A 23,998-nucleotide genomic window follows, 5' to 3' on the forward strand; every position below is an offset into this window, starting at 1 on the left:
GAAAAAATTTTCAAAGAAAAGAGACTTGATGTTTTTATTAACAGATTTTTTTTAGATATTAAAATATCTCACACAGAGCTCATATGCATATTGAATGTCAAATATCATTCCCCAATCAAGAAACAGCAAGGGCTTCTTAAAGAAATATAGCCTCCAGATCTAGGCCGGAGAAAGTACAAGATGAGCTTGAGAATTCTTGATATATCAGAAAAAAAGGTAAATTCTTGAAGGCTAATACGGTTATGATAAGATGACTGCATAGCCAGCTCAAGGGAGCTCCCACTGGCCAAATTTAGAATGTATGAGAATAAGAGGGAGAGAAATTGATTTTAAAGACTAATATTAAAACACTGAATAATTAAAAATCATGCTAAAATACCACCTCACAGATTACTTAGCAATTATAAGGGAAGAGCACACCTTTGACAATGTAGTGATTTGATGATTATATGGACCTTCTTAATCACATGATAAATTATAGTATTCCAACATTTAACAACCTGATATCTTGGCCCCCTTGAGATACCTTAGGGAATATAACACTGCCTGCGTATTATTTACACCAAAACATGTTTCACTTGAATCTTGTCAAAATTTAGATCTAAATTTTAGTTCTAAAACACCCAGGAGAAATAATTGAACCCAAAATATGGGAATTCTATAAGATAGCACACTTGGATTCTTCCAAGTCAGTATCATGAAAAGAAAGTATTCAGGAATTGCTCTTAGACTTATCCGATAGAACTTTCAGCAGTAATGAAAGTTTTCTTAATCTTTGATAGCCAGTATGTTGACCATTAGGCACCTGTTGCTACTGAGCACTTGAACCGTGGCCAGGGCTACTCAGGAACTATAGGGAATTGGATAGTTCCAGCCTAAGAGAGATTGAAATGGCATAAGAACCAAATTAACTACCATACCTTTATTGGATTCTGGTTCCAAAAAAATAAATATATAAAAGTTATAAAATGCATTTTTGTGCAACTGGTAAAATTTTAATAAGGAAGGGATATTAGATGATATTGTTAACATTTTTAAGGCTACTAAAAGTTTTGTGGTTATGAAGGAGCTTGTCCTTGAAATATAGGAAATGGATGCTTGAATATGTAAGGTTTAAGTAAATGACATGTACAGTTTTCTTTAAATGGTTTAATGAAAATGCCAGGGGAATGGGGAAGAGGATAGAGAGGGAAAAAGAAAGCGAATACTGCAAAATGTTAATAAATGTGGGTGTAGGGTATGGAGGTGTTCATTATAATATTCTTTAGATTTTCTGTGTTTTGAAATTTTTAGCAATAGCTCTTGGGGGGGGGACAGCTCACAAAACGCTAATTTCCAGGTTTGCTGACCCCAAGTGCTCAGGGACATAGGTTGGTTGTCAATGTGTATGTAGCTACCCAGATTTGGATGGAGAATAATCAGAGGCTAGAAGGGAAAGGATTTGTTAAAGTCTCCCCATCATCAGTAAGTGAAGAAGAGCCTATCAGCCTGAACCCTGACCGCTGACTGCTGTGGTCTTTCTACTCATCTTCAAATTGTGTCTAATAGCAAAAGCTTCAAAATTAAATCTCTCTTTGACATCTGGTTTCATCAACTAAAGTGACCCCATCAGTTCCCCCTTTTGTAAAATAGCACTGACCCAATAGTTTTGGGGTTTGTTTTTGGTTTTGTTTTTTTAGGAACATTAAGGTAAATTACGACAATTGGCCCAGTGACTGGGACATACAAAAGTATCACTGGTTTTATCATTATTCTATATGTTATCATTAAGTAAAATGCTTGGCACAGTGCCCGGCCACTAAGCATTTAATAAACGTTTAGTTAGTGATAACAACAACTTGATTATTATAATAGTGATGACATACATTTTATATGTATGTATGTATTCTTAATGGGAAAAACCTGTTGGCTCTGAAGACAAATAAACTGCTAATTTCAACTTGAATTATACATTAGGTAAGATAGGCTAAGATAAGTGTGGAGGAATAGTTCACCTTAAAATACTCCAAAAAAATCAACTTTTAGCTTAATACAATAAAAGAGGATTTCTTAGGATATTGATACTTATTTTCTTAATTTTTATACTGGTTACATGGTATATTTAGTTCATAAAAAGTTACAGCGATTTTAAAAAACCTCATATTTTGTGTACTTTTATAGACAATAAAAAGTTTTAAATTTAAACAAAAATGAGGGTTAAATCACTTTATAAATTTATTTCTCTTTCACACAAAATTCAGTGTACATGGTGTAAGTCATGAAACATAATGACTCACAAATTGTTGTGTTCATTGGAGTTGATCATAGATTTTCTAGTTGTAGGTGAGTAGATCTGCTTTTCTTTTTTCTTTTTTTCTTTTTTCTTTAAGTTCTGCCTTTTTGAAGTTAAATGTGGTTCTACCAGTCAGGGTCAGGTTGTCCAGAGAAATAGAAAAGCAGATCTGTGAGTGTCTCTGTGTGTATTTAATACATTTATTTTTTATTTAACTATGGTTTCAGAGGTACAGCAAAGTTATATAAATAAATACAAATATATAAAAATAAGTATATACTTTTTTCAGATTCTTTTCCCTTATAGGTAATTTAAAAATATTGAATATAGAGTTCCTTGTGCCATAAAATAGGTCATGGTTGGTGATCTGTTTTATATACAGTGGTGTGTACATGTTAATCCCAAACTTTTCATTTACTCCTCCTTTTCCCATTGAGTAACCATCAGTCTGTTTTCTATGCCTGTAGGTCTATTTCTGTTTTGCAAATAAATTCTTTTATATTCTTTACTTTTTCAGATTCCACATATGAGTAATATTATATGATACTTGTCTTTCTTTGTTTGGCTTACTCCACTTTAGTATGAAAATCTCTAGGTCCATCCATGTTCTCCCAATGGTAAATTTCATTCTTTTTATGGTTAAGTAATATTCCATTGCACCTATATGTGACATACATATATCACATGTATTTTTTAAAGGATTAATTAGCTTACACCATTGTAGGGTCTTGCAAATGCAAAATTTGAGGGGCAGACCAATAAACTAGAAAACCTGAGACAGGAGCTGCAGTCTGGAGGCAGAATTTCTTCTTTCTCAGAGAAATCTCCATTTTGCTCTTAATGCTTTTCAATGATTAGGCAAAGCCCACACAGATTATCAAGAATAATCTTAAAGTCAGCTGGTATGGGATGTGGTTAACAAAATACCCTTATAGCAACACAGAGCTTAGTGTTTAACTGAATAACTGAGTGCTATAGTATAGCCAAGGGGACACATAAAATTAGCCATCACAGTGGCCAGGTGAAATTTCTTGCTAATGAAATGAGAGAAGTAAAGTTTGTCACTTCTGAAAGGTAAATCAAAAGCAGGTGAATTATTCAACATTTCTTCACTGTCTCGATTATCATGGAAATTTGTGCCAAGGTGGACCACACTTCAGCCTGGGTACCTGAGTAACTACGATTAGCAGAGCTTCTGCCATCTCTGGGTTGAGCGTCCCTTAGGGTTTGTATGTTACAGCAGCATAACCTGGCCAACATCTCAACATGTAGATGGGGAAGAAAATCTAGAGGGTCATTCACTGACTCTATTTAACTTTAGCCCGGAAATGACACATATCACTTTTGCTCTCAATCTGTTGGCTAGAAGTAGTCTTGTGGTCCCACCAAATTAATAGAAAAAGCAAAGAAGAGCACAGGGGTACTCAATAAATGTGTCCATCGTATACTTGCTAATAGTTACATGAACTGTACAAATTAATTATTTGAACTTTGTTTCTTCTTTCAGATAAATGGAGATCTAGATATCCACTTTATGCAGTTGTGGTAAAGATTTGATTAGAAAATAAATGTAAAAGAATTATCATATGGTACATCCTCTAGCATGGAGTTATCTACGTTTATTGGTTTTATAAATCAGCGGTTCTTAAGGAGTATGGAGCATGGCTTTCAGATTACAAACACCTGATATTATAAGTGAAATTTTGAGAAAGTATGAATACATGTGGTTTTTTGGTGGCGTGTCATTGCTTTCCACCAGATTTTCAGAGAGATGTTGGGCCCAACATGTTAAGAATCAAATGATTTTCTTCCCTTAAAAACAAAACAAAATAAATCACAAAACCAAGTCATAGACTCCAGACAATGGTCTCTCTGGTTCTCTACTTTCTAGAGGAGTCAGGCTCATCCAGCTCACAGTAAGTGCCACATGCCCCCTGCATTTGTGCCTGAGTTCATCTGTCTTGCTTGGAAGTCACCCATTTTTGACTGGTCGCAGCTCCCTCTCCATCAGGCTTTGTGACCTGAGCTTCCCAAGTTTTTCCTCCTGCTTTAATAAGGCCTTCTCCTCCTGACTCTTGAGTTACAGCTCTGCTACTGGGGAAAACCACTGCAATCAATGAACTCAGTCATCTCCACACATTATGTTTCTTCCATTTGATTTGATATTCCTGAGTGACAGCACCCAGCAAAATAAAATTGCTCAGTTCTGTCAGGAGATCAGAGAGCTGGTTGCATTTTTTAAAAAATTCTTTTTCCCCCCAGTTAAATCCCCTACGTCAATTCTAGCTACAATTTGTCAGATTCTGAGACCTTGAATACCTTTCTTCAAGGCAATTGCAATTAAGAGAAATCACTTCTTATTAGAGCTAGAAGGGTCTGTTCTTAGTTAAAGGCCATTATTCCTCATTCAGACTCCTTCTGGGAGTTTTAAGTCATTATGTGGAGGAGTTTTTTGCCTTTAACCTTGAAATCATGTGGATTATTTAATTCTTAATGAAATCATGTCATATGCATACCCCTTTGATCTTAAAATGAATTAATTTGATCTGTTTTCAGCTTCCCCTGATCATTCTGAAAAACTTGGCAGAGAATCCATGTACACTGCAGGTTCAGGCCCAGAAGAAATGAAAATTATTTTCTGGTTTTCCAAGTTTTGGTGCTTATTCTAGCGTCATTTCTATGTAGGTAAGACCAGTGATCTTTTAGTGAATGTATTTCTCTTATTTGCTCAGGTACAAATCCCTGTACAGGAAAGATAATCTCTTTACTGTGTTTGGTAAGCCAAAATGTATTGCTCATGAGCTCCAGGCATTCTTTTAAGCTACAGGAGCAATATCTTGGTAAAAGAACCTCCAGCTGACCTGTATGCAATCTCATCTTTGAACTTACTTGTTGGACCAGGGGTTAGTAAAAGTTACTGTAAAGTGACTTGGCTGATGATTATGTCAGATAACCATATGAAAGCATCTAGCATATAGTAGTTATTTCCTAAATGTTCTGAGGGAACATTATATGGCAGGTCTATACTCTATCTCCCCAGGGGTCTATGGCAACCACCTTAATTCAGAGCCTCTGTTTCTGTTCATCCAATTCAAGCCTACACTTGTTTTTATCCTTGTTTTTTCTATTTTTATGACTTTGACCAAGAAGTACAATCTCTAAAAAGATGTAATGTTACAGATTAGGGACAAAGTTTAACGTTAAATCTTTTATTAAATGGCCCAGTTTTGTCATTTACTAGGTGCGTACCTTTTGCAAGTTACTTACCACATGTAAAGCTTTGGTTTCTCTCTTCTGTATAACAAAGATAAGAATCCTATTTTTCTCTTCGTTTTGTCAGGATTATGTAAGTGTACAGTTCACTCTTGAATGACCCCAGGGCTAGAGGCACCAACCCCCCCATCCAATCAAAATCTATGTTTACCTTTAGTTGTTCCTCCCTTCCTAGCTGCAGTTGCTCCATATCTATGGTCCTCCCGTTTCCACATCTGCTGATTTAATCAATCCTAGATCAGGAAGGACTGCAGTGTTTACTATCGAAAAAAAAATCCACCGCATAAATGGACTCATGCAGTTCAAACTTGTGTTGTTTGAGGGCCAGTTGTATTTCTAAGTATCACTTAGAAGCCTTATTGGATGGTAACTGCCCTTTACATTTAAGTTGTCATTAGTATTAAAGGAAGCGCTCAATCCGTATTATTATTAGTACTCTTCTAATGGGAAAGAATAGGTGAAAGATAAAAGAGAATAAAGACAAAGGCATGGAAAATAGTTAGGAGAGATAACCCTCTACTTTCAAAGACACAAATATCTCTAGGCTCAAAAAACTGTTATGGAGTTTTGGAAAATCCAATTAAAAAAAAAAAGAAATAGGAGTTCCCTGGTGGTTCAGCAGGTTAAGGATCTGGTGTTGTTAACTCTTATAGCGCAGGTGGCTGCTATGGCATGGTTCCAATCCTTGCCCCTGGAACTTCCACATGCCATGGATGCAGCCAAAAAGAAAAAAAAATAAAAAGAGTGAAAATCTAACTGTATTTCAGTTTTTAACACAATCAAAGAAATTAAATAATTGAAGTAATTAGACATAGTACTATGAATGTCCATTTATAGTATGACATTATTTAAGGCCAAAAAAATACAGAAAATTAATTTTTACTTGGTAGGTTTATTGTTCATATTAAGACTGATATTAAAAATCAGAAGTATTTATTTCTCTTATAGATAAGCAAATAAGGAAGCATACTGATATTATTAAAAGCCAAGATTTTTGCTGCAGGAGAAATGAAATAAAAACATAAAAGAAATTAAGGAAAACTGTGTGATGTAAAATTTGAATTGGAAATTTTGGTATAAAGTTGAGATTTAAATATATAAATATTTCCTAGCTTTTCTACTGAAAGGGCTTAGAACCAGGGAGGCCACAGAAGCCATGAGCATATGTGGCACCCCGTTCTTTGTTTCTCAATGCCAGGGAGTCAGACTTCCCTAAGAATGACTAATTCCAGATCTGAGACAGGGAAAGGCCACAGTAAATCTGCAACATCATGTACCTGAAGGTAAAAAAAAGTGCTCAAAGCCTAGGGGGCCATGAATAAAGGGTACAGGAGTGGGGCTAGCATTTTGATTTCAAAATATTACTAAGGATGCTTTATCTTGTTTACTTCTAATCCTTGGTTATGTCGCCCCAAACAAGACTCTGCTACTCTGATAAGCATATGGCCACCTTGCCTAGGAGAGATACAAAGTGGTGAGCTGAGAACATTCCAGAATAATGACATAACCCTGAATGACTTAACCCAAATGATGTAACGCAGTGATGTCACTTTGAACTAATGGAACATGAAGCATATGGTAACTTTCAGGCATATACTAACTAGCACAAAATTCAGCATTGCCACACACCCCTGACCACCTTCCAGCTACTTTCAATGAAAAATCCTTGCACTCGGTTTGTGACTTTCCAGAAAAGATCAGAATATCAGCAGGCAGAGGATACTTCATGGTGGGCATGGGAGAGAGCAAAACACTGAACAATTAGGGGATTGGGTCATGGATTCCTTAACCACATTTTAATTTTGCTTTAAGCCACTTAACTTTTTAAGGAGATAAAGCTTTAATTTGTAAATATTTTAAAAAGTGTTTTGTATGGTTTCTTAATTCTTCCTCTTCGTTCTATAGCTGAAGAATTAGATTTTGCTGTGACTCCAATAAATTTGAAATTGAAACTAAAATTGGAAACTCGGGAGCCATCTTTAAGTGGCTCTTATAAAGAAAGGATGTGTGGGAGTTCCCTTTATGGCTCAGCAGAAACAAATATGACTAGGAACCATGAGGCTGTGAGGCAGAATATTAACTCAGGTAGTCAGTGCAGGAGCATGGGCTTTGATGCATTCTTTGATATGGCCAAGGATTAACGTTTGTGGCTTAAGGGCTCCAGGGAGTAGCATCCCCACAGGCTTTATTTACTACAGGGAGTGTACCTATGCCCAGATGAACATAAAACCCTAATCCCCCATGGCTCAGTTTTTGGGAGGAAAAGGTCAAAGAAACTCTGAGACTTAGGACATTTCCACCCTAGAACTATATTGGACAAGGACCAATATCGGTAATTGAACAAGGCCAATGGGAGAAAACCACATCCATGTCTTTCTGGACCCCACAATGGTACCTCCCCACCCCATCCTTAAGGGATAAAAACACCTTTAGGACAGTAGAGATAGGGAGCTCTTCTCCCCCCCCCAGCAACCCTGGGAGCTATCTGCTTTCCTTTAATAAAAACTTTGCTTGCTTGCTGCCTGTGGGTTCGTGGAGTTCATTCTTCGACCGCCATGAACAAGAACCCAGATTCCAGTACCATCTTTCTGGCATCAGTTGAGGGTTCGATCCCTGGCCTCTCTCAGTGGGTTAAGGATCTGGCATTGCCATGAGCTGTGGTGCAGGTTGCAGACACAGCTCATATCTGGCGTTGCTGTGGCTATGGTGTAGCCCAGCAGCTACGTCTCCTATTAGACCCCTGGCCTGGGAACCTCCATATGCTGTGGGTGCAGCCCTAAAAGGACAAAAGACAAAAAAAAGAAAAAAAGAATGGATGTGTGTATATATATATGACTGAATCACTTTGTCCTGCAGCAAAAATTATTACATTATCAATCAACTACATTTCAATAAAACTTTTAAAAAATGTGAGATAATCTAAACATAAGAAGATTGATTTTGGAAATGGATTATAATACAATGACTTTTTTAATAATCCACATATGCATCATTACTTAGAAGAGATAGGGAGACAAAGGGGAAAAATAGAAAGAACGGCAGCTTATAAATGTAGAATGAATGGTGATTGGAAAAAAAAATCACTATTTTTCCAAACACTGGTATAATAATTGATTCAGTACCATTTATGGATATTAAAATCTTTTGGAAACGTTGTTGGGAGATATAATAGTTACATTCATTTCAGAGTGTAGAGCCAATAATTTAAAGAAAACAATTTGAACAGCAACCCTTTAGAGTAAAAAGAAGCTTTCCAGGTATTGATTCTCAAAACGCATACAATAAAATTCCATTAGTAGAGTTCCCGTCATGGCAACAAAGCTAACTAGCATCCATGAGGATGCGGGTTCCATCTCTAGCCTTGCTCAGAGAGTTAAGAATCCAGCATTGCTGTGAGCTGTGGCGTAGGTCGCAGATGTGGCTGGGATCTTGCATTGCTGTGGCTATGGCGTAGGCCAGCAGCTGCAGCTCCATTTTACCCCCTAGCCTGGGAAATTCCATATGCCATGGGTGCGGCCCTAAAAAGCAATAAAATAAAATAATAAAGTTATAAAATAAAATTCCACGAGACATTTTAAAAAGTCCGTTTAGGAGGAAGCTATAGTATCCAGCGTTTCTCAACACAAACAACCCAGTTTCCCACCCACCTCCCCACTTAGCATCTTAAAAGGCTCTTGTTCTGAGGAACACTCTTCAGGAAATACCCATGATTCTTGAGTCCTTGGAGGACAGCACCTGATAGAGTCTCTTGGCTAGAGTGTGTCTCACTGAGGTTTAGGTGCATTTGTCTGGGGTGGGGGAGCAGGCACAGCCACAAGCACACCTCTGCTGCCACGCAAGGGATGCAGTTCAAAGAAGCTCCCTAAGGTACCTTACACGCACTTGGCTCTGAATCAAGGACCCACAGGTGTCTGCTGAACTGGTTTAAAAGGATTTTAAGCTTAAAATTGCCCTTAGGTAAAGAAATATGGAATTACTTCTTGGGAATTTATGATTTTATACTTGGAAATATTAAGATAGCATTTAATTACTAAGATAATTCTAATCTTAATGAAAAGAAAATTACATCCAGGAGAAATTTCTCTGGCAATTATGAATTTATATGAGACTGAAAACAGGAAAAGTGACAGGAACCAGAAAGCATGGAAATTCTCTTATTTCTGTGGCATCTCCCTGGGAACACCACCTGCATACTGAGTGAATAGAGCATCAGGATTCTGAAAAGCCATTCCAGCTCAATCGTGTGAGTCCAAGCTGAACGGGTTTGGGAGGGTTGAGCATCTCTGAATACAAATGAAAGTGACTTTCTCCTTCTATAGGCTGCATGTGTTTGGAAGACAATTTGTGATACTTTGGGAGAGAAACATCTATACTGGTATCAGTTCTTTTATCACTTAGCAAAGTCATTTTTGCTGTTGGAAGCATGGTATGGATAAGAGGGAAGAATATATCCAAATCTCTCATTCTCTAAACTTTTAAAAAGCACCTCTTATGTGGCAGAAACTGTTCTAAATCTGCGGTGAATGAATAAGATAAAAACCCTTACATCAAAGAGCTTACACTTCAGTGGAGAAAACAAGTACACACACAGGCAGCTGGACTCTTCATCCAGAAAATATGTCTTGGATACCTACCATGGATGAGGAACTGTGAGAAGAATGAGAATATGTAGAAATAAAAGGCTGTACTTATTTCTGATAAATTACTTGGAGAGAAAAGAAGTAATTGACTATATTACAGTGCAGTGCATACTGTAATATAGTTGCTACCTCTGCCTAGAGAATTAAAAACATTTTCACTTCTGGGTATTATTTTTCTAGTCTTTGAAGTGTGAATGCATCCATTTGGCAAAGAAGCAAAGGACCTAAAGAGCAGCAAAGGCAGACAGGGACAATCCTGAGCACGTGTCCTTGAGGGGAGCCCAGGGCTCACACACCACCCACTTCAGAGAGGGCATGGCTGATGTCTCTGGGAAGACCTGAGCCGTCACCATGGAAACACAGCTCACTAACATCCTTGTTCACCTTCCAAGATAAACAGCTCATACAGGCATCTGTCCTGTTCTGCCTTTGCACGGTGTTGTGCCTTTTTGTCCCCTATACCTCCTTTCTCTTTCCCATCCCATTCAAGTCTTTCTATTGTATCCCTTGGACTCTTGATTCCCTGTTATGCCAAGCTCTGTATCTGCAACCCTCGCTACTTACCTGCCCCCCATCTTGTGTCTTTACTGGTCTCCTTCTCAAATGGGTACTACTTACCATCAGATCCAAACACAGCTCAGTGTGGGGAACAAGGATCCCCCTTTGCTCCTGTTCTCCATTAGCCCTTTTGGAACATTGCTTTTCCTCCACCACAGAAACATCACTGCTCTTCTAAACCTCTGATACATGATGAAACATGATGATGATGATGATGGTGATAAATGGGTAATTATTGAGAGATTATGACTCCAATTTTACATGTTTCACATATAATTGTCTAAATAAGCTTTTCTTTTTCTCTATGAAATGTTAGGCAAGGTCTACACCCAGACAAAAGTGGAGAGGAAAGGTCAGAAGCTTGAGGAGAGAAGAAGAGATATGAAAAGTGGGAAAAATATATTGAAATTATAAGATTTCCAGGCATAAGCATGATGAAGCAAATGCTTTTCCCAAGAAGGGAGCTTGGCTGAGCGTGTGTTAAACAAAAGAGAGAAAGGCCAGAGGATGTAGGTATTTGTAAAGCTGTGTTAGCAGTGCTGGCCCACAACCAAACACTGTTGAGGGCAGTGAAGCTGGAATCTCTCCATTAGATGTAGGGACTCTATCCAGGGGGATGCCTGAGCAGGTGAGCTGGAACACCAGGAGGCTAGCCAAGGAGAGGAAAGTGAGCAAGAGCTCCCTTGTGGCTCAACAGGTTAAGGTTCCAGCTTTGTCACTGCAGTGGCTCAAGTCTCTGCTGTGACATGGGTTCAGTCCCTAGCTCCAGAATTTCCACTTGGCATGGACTTGGCCAAATAAAAAATAGAAAAAATAAAGAGGTGAGTGTGAATTTGCAGTCTTGAAGGCGATGCAACCTGGTGATCTCAAGGTCCAGCACTTCTTCTCTGAGATTAAAGCCAAAAATGGGAATGTTTCTGAGCAGGGCTTTATTATTTAAAATATTCTATTCTGATGGCCAACAAGCACATGAAAAATGTTCAACATCACTGATTATTAAAGAAATGAAAATCAAAACTACTATGAGGTACCACCTCACACCAGTAAGAATGGCCATCATTAATAAGTCCACAAATAACAAGTGCTGGAGGGGGTGTGGAGGAAAGGGAACCCTCATACACGGTCGGTAGGAATGTAAATTGGTACCACCACTATGGAGAACAGTATGGAGATACCTCAGAAAACTACCATAGAACTACCATATGACCCAGCAATCCCACTCCTGGGCATATATCTGAAAAAAAGTTTCCTTGAAAAAGACACATGCACCCATAAGTTCATTGCAGAACTATTCACAATAGCCAAAACATGGAAACAACCTAAATGACAGATGAGTGGATTAAAACAATGTGGTATATGTATATGGTGGAATACTTCTCAGCCATAAAAAGGACAAAAGAATGTCATTTGTAGCAACGTGGATGGAATTAGAGACTCTCATACTAAATGAAGTTAAACAGAAAGAGAAAGACAAATACCATTTGATATCACTTAGATCTGGAATCTAATACATAGTGCAAATGAACCATTCCACAGAAAAGAAACTCATGGATTTGGAGAACAGACTTGTGGTTGCCAAGGGGGAAGGGGAGGGAGTGGGATGGACTGGGAATCTGGGGTTAATAAATGCAAACTATTGCCTTTGGAATGGATAAGCAATGAGATTCTGCTTTATAGCACTGGGAACTATATCTAGTCACTTGATATGATGGAGCATGATGGAGGATAATGTGATAAAAACAATGTATGTGTGACTGGGTCACCTTGCTGAACAGTAGAAAATTGGCAGAACACTGTAAACCAGCTATAATGGAAAAAATAAAAATCATTTAAAAATAAAATATTCTATTCTATTACTCACTTTATTATGTATTTATTCATATAATTTATTACTTAAAATAAGCAGGTTTTTTCCCCCCTGTGGTCACCAATGGTCTCTTGTGATTAAATTAAATAGACCTTCTTCCAGACCTAAATACTTTGAAATCACTAATATTTTTGGATTATTAACTTGCTCCTTCTTCAAATACTTCCTTCATTTAGATTCTGGGACACACACTCTTCGAAAAAACATCATGGGAATTCCCATTGTCCCACTGTGGCTCTGGGGTAACAAATCCAACTGATATGCATAAGGATGCAGGTTTGATCCCTGGCCTAGCTCAGTGGGTTAAGGATCTGGCACTGCTGTGAGCTGTGGTGTAGGTTGCAGATTTGGCTCAGATCTGTGGTCTAGGCTGGCTGCTGAAGCTCCAGTTCAACTCCTAGCCTGGGAACTTCCACATGCCACATATACAGCCCTAAAAAAGCAAGAAGAAGAAAAAAAATCATGACTTGGTCTACTTTTGGGCAGGCTCACTGATGCTCTCCCCATGTCATAGCACTACTTTTCTGAGTTGAAAGATCTCTATGGAGACTTTCACCCACTCTCATGACTTAGAATCGCAGGGACATTTTCTCAGACTAACTTCAGCCTTGATCTCCATCCTGAGTTCCAAATATGAATAAGATTTCTGTACACTGTGACCAACTAGTGACCACAGAGACCCCTCAAAATTAAAATATCTGAATTGGACCTGGATTTTCCTTCCCGCAAATTTCCTCCTATTCTTGTGTTACTCATCTCAGTAAACAATTCCAACTCATGTGTAGAGTCTTGTAAAACTGATTCAAAAATTCTTGACGTTCTTTCCATGGAGAAGTACCATCAACATCCTGTCCTACTAAATTTGGGAAGGGTTGTGAATACTTCAACCCATATAGTACTGCTGATGTTATGCTGTTTGACTTTTGAGACTGAGTCATAACAGAAACATAGATTTCACCTTGGATCCCCAAGCCACCAGGTTAAAAAGCCCACCTGCTCTGAAACTACCATGTTGTGAGGAAGCCAAATCGTGTGTAAGGACACACCTATAGGGACCTTAATTTTCATCTTCCTCCTCACCTTCAAATCCTCCCCACTCGTGTGCCAGACAGTGAGTAGATGAAACTAGTTGATTCCAACCCATAGCCATGGAGTCACTCCCAGCCTTGCGTCCCCATATGTTAGGCTTCAGATATCATGGAGCAAAAACAGGCTATCCTTGACATGCTCCTTCTGAACTCTTGACCAACAGAATCCACGAGCATAAGAAAATAGTGATTGTCTTGAGGTGTGAGGTGGTTTGTTATGTGGCATTAACAATGGGAACAGAAATTGGTGCCTGAAAGTTGTTGTGGGTGCAGCTGTAACAAAAATCCCAAAACACACAGCACCGGCTATGGGCCCAGGCAGTGATGGTACTGTGAGGACCTTGAGAGAAGCCTGGGAGTTCAGAAAAAAGTTTGTCAGCACTGTCACCCATAGTGTCAGAGAAATTCAAAAACATATTTAACACACTGGTAGATTTTCCTAAGATGTTAAGGCATATTGTTAAAATTCCCATGTGGTTTCTTTTAGCCATGTATGATAAAATAAAAATAGAGAGAGAGGAGCTAAAACAAAGAAAAAGAAAGAAGGAGAGAAAGAAAGAAAGAAAGAAAGAAAGAAAGAAAGAAAGAAAGAAAGAAAGAAAGAAAGAAAGAAAGAAGGAAGGAAGGAAGGAAGGAAGGAAGGAAGGAAGGAAGGAAGGAAGGAAAGAAAGAAAGAAAGAAAGAAAGAAAGAAAGAAAGAAAGAAAGAAAGAAAGAAAGGAGGGAGGGAGGGAGGAAGGAAAGAAAGAAAGAAAGAAAGAAAGAAGGAAAGAAAGAAAGACAGACAGACAGAAAGAAAGAAAGAAAGGAGGGAGGGAGGGAGGAAGGAAAGAAAGAAAGAAAGAAAGAAGGAAAGAAAGAAAGACAGACAGACAGAAAGAAAGAAAGAAAGAAAGAAAGAAAAAAGAAAGAAAAGAAAAGGAAAGGAAAGAAAAGAAAAGAAAAAAGAAAGAAAGTTTTCAGCAAAACTGAAAGGAAATAAAAAGTGTTCAGGACATGCTGGGTTTTAGAGAAAAAAAATCTTTATTTTATACGTAGTCTTTCAAAGCAGATTACTTTCAAATCAAGAAAGAGCCTCAGAGCAAAGATCAGATTGAGAGTGTTGCCAGAAAAACGTGTCTTAGAATGAAGATAAAGGCAATATTGATTTTTAAAACCCTTTGACAAGACCTCAGAAAGGTTTAAATTGGTTCTTAACAGACCTTTTCAAAGAGATGAAAGTTCATCCAGGGACCTTAAGAGCGGACTCTCTCACCCTCTCAATAGGGCTTCCATTAATTATAAAAAGATTGTCCTAAGGTAGCCTCAGAAGGAGCCCAAGTGAGAAAAGACATTATCGCAAAGCTCTTAGTAAATGTGACCTATGTCTAAAGGTGCATGTTATAAAACGCCACATAGGAACCCCGTAGAATCTTTAAAGGAATTGTATCAACTTGGGCTGAAAGGAGGCAGACAATATGAAATAAGAAGATCATTTTAGATCCACAGTATTATATGTGGAGGGATTAGGAAGAGAGGCTACTAATCAGTGGAAAATACATATCTTTTTTTTTTAATATAGACAATAAATGATGACTTTTTGGTATCAAGAGACCCTGATCTTATTCCTATCCTAGAATATAGGCTGACTTTTAATTGTCTGAAAATTGTCTGACTTTTCCACTATATTGTAAGTTCCATGAAAGGAGGGACTTTGTCCAGTTAACCACCTGTTTCGGGTGCATGCAGAAATAAAATAGCAGTAAATAACACATAACTCAAGGTGGCACCTTTCCTCCAGTGGAAATGGAACAAGAAATTTTAAATGGATGGGTATTGATAAAGAAGAAATAGTTCCTATCTGGGGAATCAGAGATAGCATGTTACCCATGGACACACTGACACATTCAAACTGGGCCTTAATGAATACCACTGATAGAAAGAAAAAAAAAATGAAATCAGAAGAAAACATTCTATGTTACCGCCCAAAATCTAGTGATTTTTGCATGGATGTTTATAGGAATGAAATCCATTTCTTTTTTCCTCTGTCTCTCTCTCTCTCTCTCTTTTTTTTTTTTTTTTTTTTTTTTTTTTTTTTTTTTTTTTTTGTATTTTTTGCCTTTTCTAGGGCTGCTCCCGCAGCATGTGGAGGTTTCCAGCCTAAGGGTCTAATCAGAGCTGTAGCTGCCGGCCTATGCCAGAGCCACAGCAACTTGGGATCCGAGCCATGTCTGTGACCTACACCACAGCTCATGGCAACACCAGATCCTTAACCCACTGAGCAAGGTCAGGGATCGAACCCGCAACCTCATTGTTCCTAGTCGGATTCTTTAACCACTGAGGCACGATGGGAACTCCCAGGAATAAAATCCATTTCTGCCTAGTCCAAGTTTCTGTACTTTCCTTTCGTTTGCCTTCAAAAATGAAATTATTCTTAAACATTTTGAAAACTACCCATAGGTGTTTATGAAGGAAGTTAACGTGTAGGTGCTGGCAAATGGATCTTTATCCTTAAGATCGAGGCCATTTCTTTTTTCAGAACGGCTTACCGATATTTCTGTGTGGCAGAACTGTACCAATCAGAGTCATTAGGGCCTATGCTGCTCGTATTCTAGTAGGTGCAATTATTTTAAGGAAATGCTGAAGGTCATTCTCATCACGGCAACACAATTTGCAACCAGTAATCAGCACGGGGTTTGAAGAGCCCTCAAAGAAATGAGTTACAGGTGTAATTTGGGGTTTGAGCTAATTAGAGCCAGAAAGAACATATCTGAAAGGGTTAGGATCCATTTCGAGTAAATTGTCTTGATTATAGAATATACCTGCCCCCAGGCAGATGTCATGCATTTCATCGCGGTTTGGGTCTTACGGGGTCTCTGTCACCCAGTCATTTGAGTGATTTCAGAAAAGCCTCTCATGCCAACGCATCTTGTGAAAACAGCCTCTTGAGAACAGTTCTGAATGAGGCATTTGTTTCATAATCCAAAGCTGCTCCTGATGGCATTGTCCCTTCTGGAAATGATATATATCCTGGGCTTGAAATCCTTAAAGAGAGAATTAAGGAAACCTGTATAATGAAATAATTTTTTATGGTATGTCCATCTACTTATCTATTTATTGTTCGCTAAATTAATTGAAAACATATTTTTAAACTCCAAATGTATATTATCAGGCAAATAGTAGTACCTATTTCACAAGATTGTTGGGAAGATTAAAAGAGAATATTTATGAAGCACTCAGAGCAATGCCTGTCTCGTAATGAATATGACGTAAATGCTGAATATTATTTCCATCATAGTTGCGTCCAATACAATTTTTAATAGAATGGATTAATGAAGAGGTAGATGTGTTGACATTAATCAGGAAGGAACCAGAATTGAGAAAGAATCTGAACAGTTGAGCAGAAGGGAGAACTTACACTTCTTACAGGTTTTTATGTGTAGGGGAGAATTGATGCTTCTTGGACAGAGACCAGCGCGAGGAAGTGAGGAAGTGATGTATAGCTCTCGGGGGAGGGTGGATATCAGTTCACAGAATTATCACTGTCCAAGCATGGGTGGGGTGGACAATGGAGGCCTGGGGGGTCCCTTCCCAAATGAGGTTTAAAAATTCCAAGTGGTCTCTGAACATCTCAAAGATCACTGATTCACTTTAGTTAATGGACAGACTAATTGCAGCTAAAGCTTTTTAAATCAAATGGCATCAAGCAGCTACAAAGTAGGGTTACATAAGGTGGACTTCCAGTTCAACCATGCTAATTCTATGTTGGTTGAGGTACCCAAACTATCTGTATCAAATCTGGAATATCTCATCAAAAACTAATCAAAAATATTTCCTCCTCGGTTTTCTTTCTGCTATAGGACTAGCTTATCAGCAGTCACAGGGAACATTTTTTTTAACCTGAGTCCTCAATTTCATCATTTCATGCACATTCACATGGGCAAAGTGGGGAGTCAATAGATGACAGTTGGGAACAAGTCTTAATGGTTAGAAAATCTTGGTTTCTCGTTTGCTCAACAGATTTGGGCAAGTTACTTATGCTTCTGAGCCTCAGTTCTCTCCTCTTTCAAGTAAATATATTATTTTGATTACTCCATTATTCAAAGACTATTTAAAGAACCAGGAGATTGGGATTCTAGTCCAGCTCTGTTGCTAATTCAATAAGGAATCTTTGATGTGTCCTGTTGTCTCCCTATGGTCTATCCAACATGTTTATTAAAGAAATGTCCCAACACATGACCTGCTTGCTTTGCAGAGGAATTGTAAGAATCAGAAATAATTGATGATTTCTCCTATACATAAAATAGATAAGTTACAAGGACCTACTGTGTAGCACAAGGAAATCTACTGAATACTGTGTAATAACCTATATGGAAAAAGAATCTGAAAAGGAATGAATCTATGTATATGTATAACTGATTCACTTTGCTGAACACCTGAAACCAACACAACATTGTAAGTCAAATATATTCTAATAAAATTTTTAAAAATAATTGACATTTTTAAAATTATATACATGGACAAAATACACATTGGCTTTAAAAATGTAAATATATCTATGTTTATAGTAGTCTTTTAGGTATGGATATATCCACAAGTAATAGATAATACAAAAGTCTTTGCCAGTTTTCCTAAAAACTGGATCAAATAGTATTTCTGCAAAGTTCCTTCAGCCTTTCATCTGTCCTTTCTTAGTTCAACAACATCTTTTTGATCTGTACTAGTTTCTAGGGCTGCTGTAACAGATAATGACAAATTTGGTAGCCTAACACAACAGAAATGTGTTGTCTCACTTCTGGAGGCTAGGAGTACAAAATCAAGGGGGCAGCAGGGTCAATTCCTTCTTGGAGGGTTAAAAAGAGAACCTGTTTCAGGCCTCTCCCCCGACTTCAGTTAACAACCATCAGTCTTGCCATCTTGTGGCAGCATCACTGAAAACTCTGCCTATGTCATCACATGTCTTTTTTCCTGTGTGACTGTGTATCTCTGTCTTTTCTTCTTAGACAGACACTAGGCATTGCATGGGGGCCCACTGAAATCCACAGATACCTCATCTCGACAAAGATCCAATTTCTACAAAGACTCCAAATAAGGCCACATTCTGAGGTTCCTGGTGGACATGAATTTGGAGGGGGAGCACCATATTCGACCCAATATACCATCTGGAGCCCCTCAAGTCTGTTGCACAGAGAACTGCAAGGAAAAAGATTCCTGATCTTAGGCGTCATATTAAAATATAAACTAATGCAACATTCTAAGTCAATCATGCTCCAATAAAATATCTAAAGCAAATAAATAAAATAAAATATATGATGTGCTTATTATGTGGCACTATGGTGAGTTCTGTTTTGTGTCCTATTTTCTACAGCATATCACTCCAGTGACTCCTTGTCTCCCATTAAAAGAGTGCACTGGGGGTTTAGCAAAGGGAAGAAGGATGCACTGAGAGGAATTAGATCTGAAAATGTGAAAATGTAGTGGGAGCTCAGACTTCTGCCTGAGTCTGGACCTGGCTCGCTCCCACCCTCCCCTTCTTAGGGATTTACACTGACTGGTAGGACGGGATAGAGTGTGGACCCCAAATGATGAAGACGAGGCTCATCATCTAAATTGTCCAGTTTCGGGAGTTCCCGTTGTGGCGCAGTGGAAACAAATCCAGCTAGTATCCATGAGGACACAGGTTCAATCCCTGGCTTCACTCATTGAGTTAAGGATCCAGCGTTGCCATGAGCGGTGGTATAGGTCAAAGATGGGGTTGGATCCCGAATTGCTGTGGCTGTCGTGTAGGAAGGCAGCTGCATCTCCCATTCAGCTCCTAGCTTGGGAACTTCCATATGCCACGATGTGGCCCCAAAAAGGAAAAAAATTGTCAAGTTTTGCATAATTCGGTACAGTTATGTTAAATAGGTTGTTCTCATCTCGGCCATGCATTAAACTCCACACATGTGATTTTGTTAGCCTGGGCAAAGCTGCCAACCTTGAATAAATATTTTGGCCAAGAACAAAAGGTAAAAAATAAATATTCTATACACATACATCTTATGATGTTAGGAAAAGTATAGCAAATTAAGCCCAAAGAAAGTCCAAGAAAGCAAACCATAAAGACATGAGAAGGTTAATTATAAGGAAAACAGGTGTACAGTAGAGAGAAATAAAGCCAAAACACTGATATATGGAGAAATCCCAGGGAAAACTGATCAAGGAAACAAGACAAAATATCAGTCCTAAGAAGAAAAAGTGGGCTATATTAAGGATACTACAGAATTTTAAAAAGCACATCCAGAGGTACTCTTCAACAATTTAGAAGAATGAACAAAGGCCTAACAAATTTCTAATTCTGACATAGGAAGGAAAAATAAGTATGGGTAGTCCATAAATTTTAAAGAGAGTAAATATAAAATTTAAAACCTTCTCACAAAGAAAACTCTAAACCAGGTGATTCATCAGTAAATTCTAAAATAACTTTTAATCAAGAAACAATACTAATATTAGGCAAACTTTTCTATAGAATAGAAAAAAGGAAATTTGTTCCAGACTGCATTTGAAAATGAACTAATGTAATTTAAAACATTAACAGAAAAAAAAATGAGAAAATTAACACGGCCATGATAGATAAAAATAATCCTATTTATTTAAATTTGAAATTCACTCCTGAATATCCAAATATATATTTTGTTAGAAAAAAACATTGTTAATCTGAGATAATGTTTGAAACCAAAAATTAAAATTAAAAAAAATTAATTGAAACATGTAAAGTGTTCCCTCTGTAATCAGGAATGGGACAAGGTTCCCTATTACCACAAGTTGTATCCAGTATTGTAATAAAGACTCTGGCCAGCCCAGTAAGATAGAGAAAAGGAAAAGTATAAGGTTGGGGTTGGGGAGGTGCATAAAAATGTCATTATTTGCCTATGATATTATATATGAAGAAAAGCTGTAAGAATGCACAGAAAATTACTAGGAATAATGACTTGAGTTTAGGAGGGTCCAGTTCACGGGGAAGCTGATTATTAACTTCATGACATTGATTTTACAACTCCATTTTTCTGCTTAAATGTGGTTCTACCTATTTTGGTCCCTTGTTCAGTATATATGTTATGGGCTGAATATTTGTGTCCTCCCTAAATTCCTATGGGAATCTAACCCTCAACGTGATAGTATTTGGAGATGGGACTTTTTGGAGGTAGTTAGGGCTAGATGAGGTCATGAGGGAGGGGCCTCATGGTGGGATTAGTGTCTTTCTAAGAAGAGGAAGAGGTGAGAACTGTCTCTTTCTGCCATGTGAGAACACAAGAACACAGCTAGAAAGTCTGCCTGCCAGGGGCCAGGCTTCACCAGGAACTGAATCTGCTGGCACCTTCATCTTGGACTTCTCAGCTTCCAGAACTATGAGAGATAAAAGTGTGTCATTTAAGCCACCCAAACTGTGCTACGGCAGCCCAGGCTGACTCATGCAGTGGACAGTTGTAATCCCTGGATAATGTTCTTCTGAGGAGTGATGTGGGGCCAGTTTCTTTCCCCATGGCTACTGTTCATTCCACCTCCCAGTGAGTTCCTATAGCTGCTGATCCTACATTGTGTTTGGTCCATGTTGCACCCAAAAAAAATTGTTTATAATATTTTCAGTCAATCCCTCCCCAAGAAAAATGGCCTTTATTAAAACACCCTGCATCCATGAGTACAACTGATGCAACAAAACTCCAGTGAAGGCAAAGGTAATGGACAGAAAAGGACCCACAGGGGTGTGGCCATCCTATGTGGTTCCATTTCTACCTCTGCAACTTATCAGCTAAGAAAATTGAGCAAGTAGCTTAGTTTACTGGCATTCGATGATCTTATATATAAATTTGGATTTAAAACAAATATATCTCAGGGTTATCCTAAAAATAAAACGAGATATCATGTGTCAAGCACCTAGCATAGTGGTTGACATTTCTTCTTATTAAACATTAAAAATAAAGCAATAAAGAAAACAGTACACAACTTGCCAACACTCTAAGTTTGAAGAGCTTCCGGTCAGGAACTTGACAGTATATATTTTCTCTGGAACTTTCCCACTTAGCTCTTTGGGGCCCATATTTTTATCTTCCTCAGCCTTAAGACATGCGGTGTTTCATTTAAAAAGGTGAGATGCTTCTCTGCCACCATCAATTAGCCATGACTTATCAAGTACCCCTGTGAAGGTGAAGGAGCTCTTGGCAAAAAATAATCATAGCCTTAATAACACACACCGTAAACACAGCACCTTGGCTTTCAGGAAGCTTTCGTAGATATCATGTTCCTTGTCCTTCACCATGTTAATAGGACATAGGTAGGGCAGCAATTTACCTTCATCCCCTGTTTTACAGATGAGAAAATAGAAGACCAGTGAAGATAAATCTGTTACAAACATACCAAAATATATGCTCCCTACCGTTGGAGATCTCTAGGAATGTTTTTAGAAAGGGCTTTAAAGGGCTTTAAAGATCACCATGTTAAGTAAAGTAACTTAGATGGAGAAAGATGAATATCATATGATATCATTTATAAGTGAAGTCTAAAACAGTGATACAAATGAACTTGTTTACAAAACAAAAATAGACTCACAGACACAGAAAACAAACTTATGGTTACCAAAGGGGAAAGGGGGGAGGGATAAAGTGGGAGGTTGGGATTAACATATACATACCACAAAATATAAAGTAGATAGATAACCAACAAGGACCTGCTGTAGAGCACAGAATTATACCCGATATCTTGTAATAGCCTATAATGGAAACGACTCTGAAAAGAATATATCATATATATGTGTGTGTGTGTGTGTGTGTTGTGTGTATATATATCTGAATCACTTTACACCTGAAAGTAACACATTAAAAATTAACTATATTTCCATTAAAAATGACTTTTTTAAGTGGGGGGAGGGGATATGAACCCAGCTCTCATGCAATTGTGAGGACGCGAGGTGTGTGTGTCGGGAAACATACTGAATTAGAGATAAGATTCCAATTGAGCCAAAATACCAGGCTTGCTATTTATCACCTGGAGGAGGCCTTGGAAAATGGCTCCTCTCTGAGTCTCAGTCTCCTTGTCTGTCTGATAAACAAGATGTGTTTCCTAGGTGCATTCAAGGAGTCACTGAAAAGTAGTTAAAGCTTTTAGTGCAAGTAGCTGACAAATAATAAATGTTTCGTAAATCTGATTTTGCCTTCTCCACCCTCTGCACTCTCAGGGCTTCCAAAGGGCTTGAAGATCATTGAAGGTTTTCTCTGAAACAGTCCCCTTTCCCTTATGTGCCTTCAGGGAACACTATTGCCTGAAAGCGGAAAAGACAAATGTGCTCAGGAATCAGCTCTTCAGTAATTCTGCACTGTTCTGGCAAATTGTGAAGAGCTTTCTAATTTTCACAGATGCCCAGTGTGGAGAAACGTCCCAAACCCTCGTGCTATATTTAAAGCCATCAAGTTAGGTGACTCAGAAGGAGCTCACGGGGCCGGGGTTCTGGAATGGACCTGCATAAATTCTCTCTGGGCCCAGGGTCTGAGCTCATCAGGGAGAATTTGTATGATGGGAGCCAGAATAAAAAGGGACTAACGCTGCACCTTACAGAATCTAGACAGTCATAGAGCAGAGGGCATGGTGAGAGATGGTAGTCCAGACCCTTCGGTTATAAATAATGAAAAGGACATCGAGGGAGGGAAGAGGCTTAGTGTAGGTCTAATAGACCGTGTTCTCAAGGGTGCACAGAAATGCTCTTCCTGTGACCTCATTGTCCCTCGGCCACCCCTGCCACATCTCCCTCAAAACACACCACCCCTCTCTTTCTCCTCTCATTTTTTTGTGTTTATTTTTCTTTTTAGGACCACACCCACGGGACATGGAATTTCCCATGCTAGGGATCGAATCGGATCTATAGCTGCAGGCCTACGTCACAGCAACTGGGGATCTGAGCCGTGTCTGCAACCTACACCAGATCCCTAACCCACCGAGCAAGGCCAGGGATCGAACCCACAACCTCGTGGTTCCTAGTCAGATTCATTTCCCCTGCGCCGCTACAGGAACTCCCATGGCTGTCACTTTCTATCAGGGCTTTCCTCTCACCTGCAAGCTTGCCCCAATAATTCTTCTCCTTGTTCTGTACCCAAGCAAAACCAAACCGGAAAGCAACCTTCTCTGTGAGTGCACAGGATGACGTAGCTCCCTGCTTTCTTTCTCTTTACCAGCAAACCTCCTGCATTTGCTGCTTCTCGAGCCTTGTTTCCCATTCACTCTCAGCACACCAAAATGGGATTTCCCCCTACCAGTCTTCACCACTCATCAAAGACCTAATGCCTGCTTTCTTT

The sequence above is a fragment of the Sus scrofa genome, chromosome 3, assembly GCF_000003025.6.
Source record: "Sus scrofa isolate TJ Tabasco breed Duroc chromosome 3, Sscrofa11.1, whole genome shotgun sequence".
In the NCBI taxonomy this organism is placed as follows: domain Eukaryota; kingdom Metazoa; phylum Chordata; class Mammalia; order Artiodactyla; family Suidae; genus Sus; species Sus scrofa.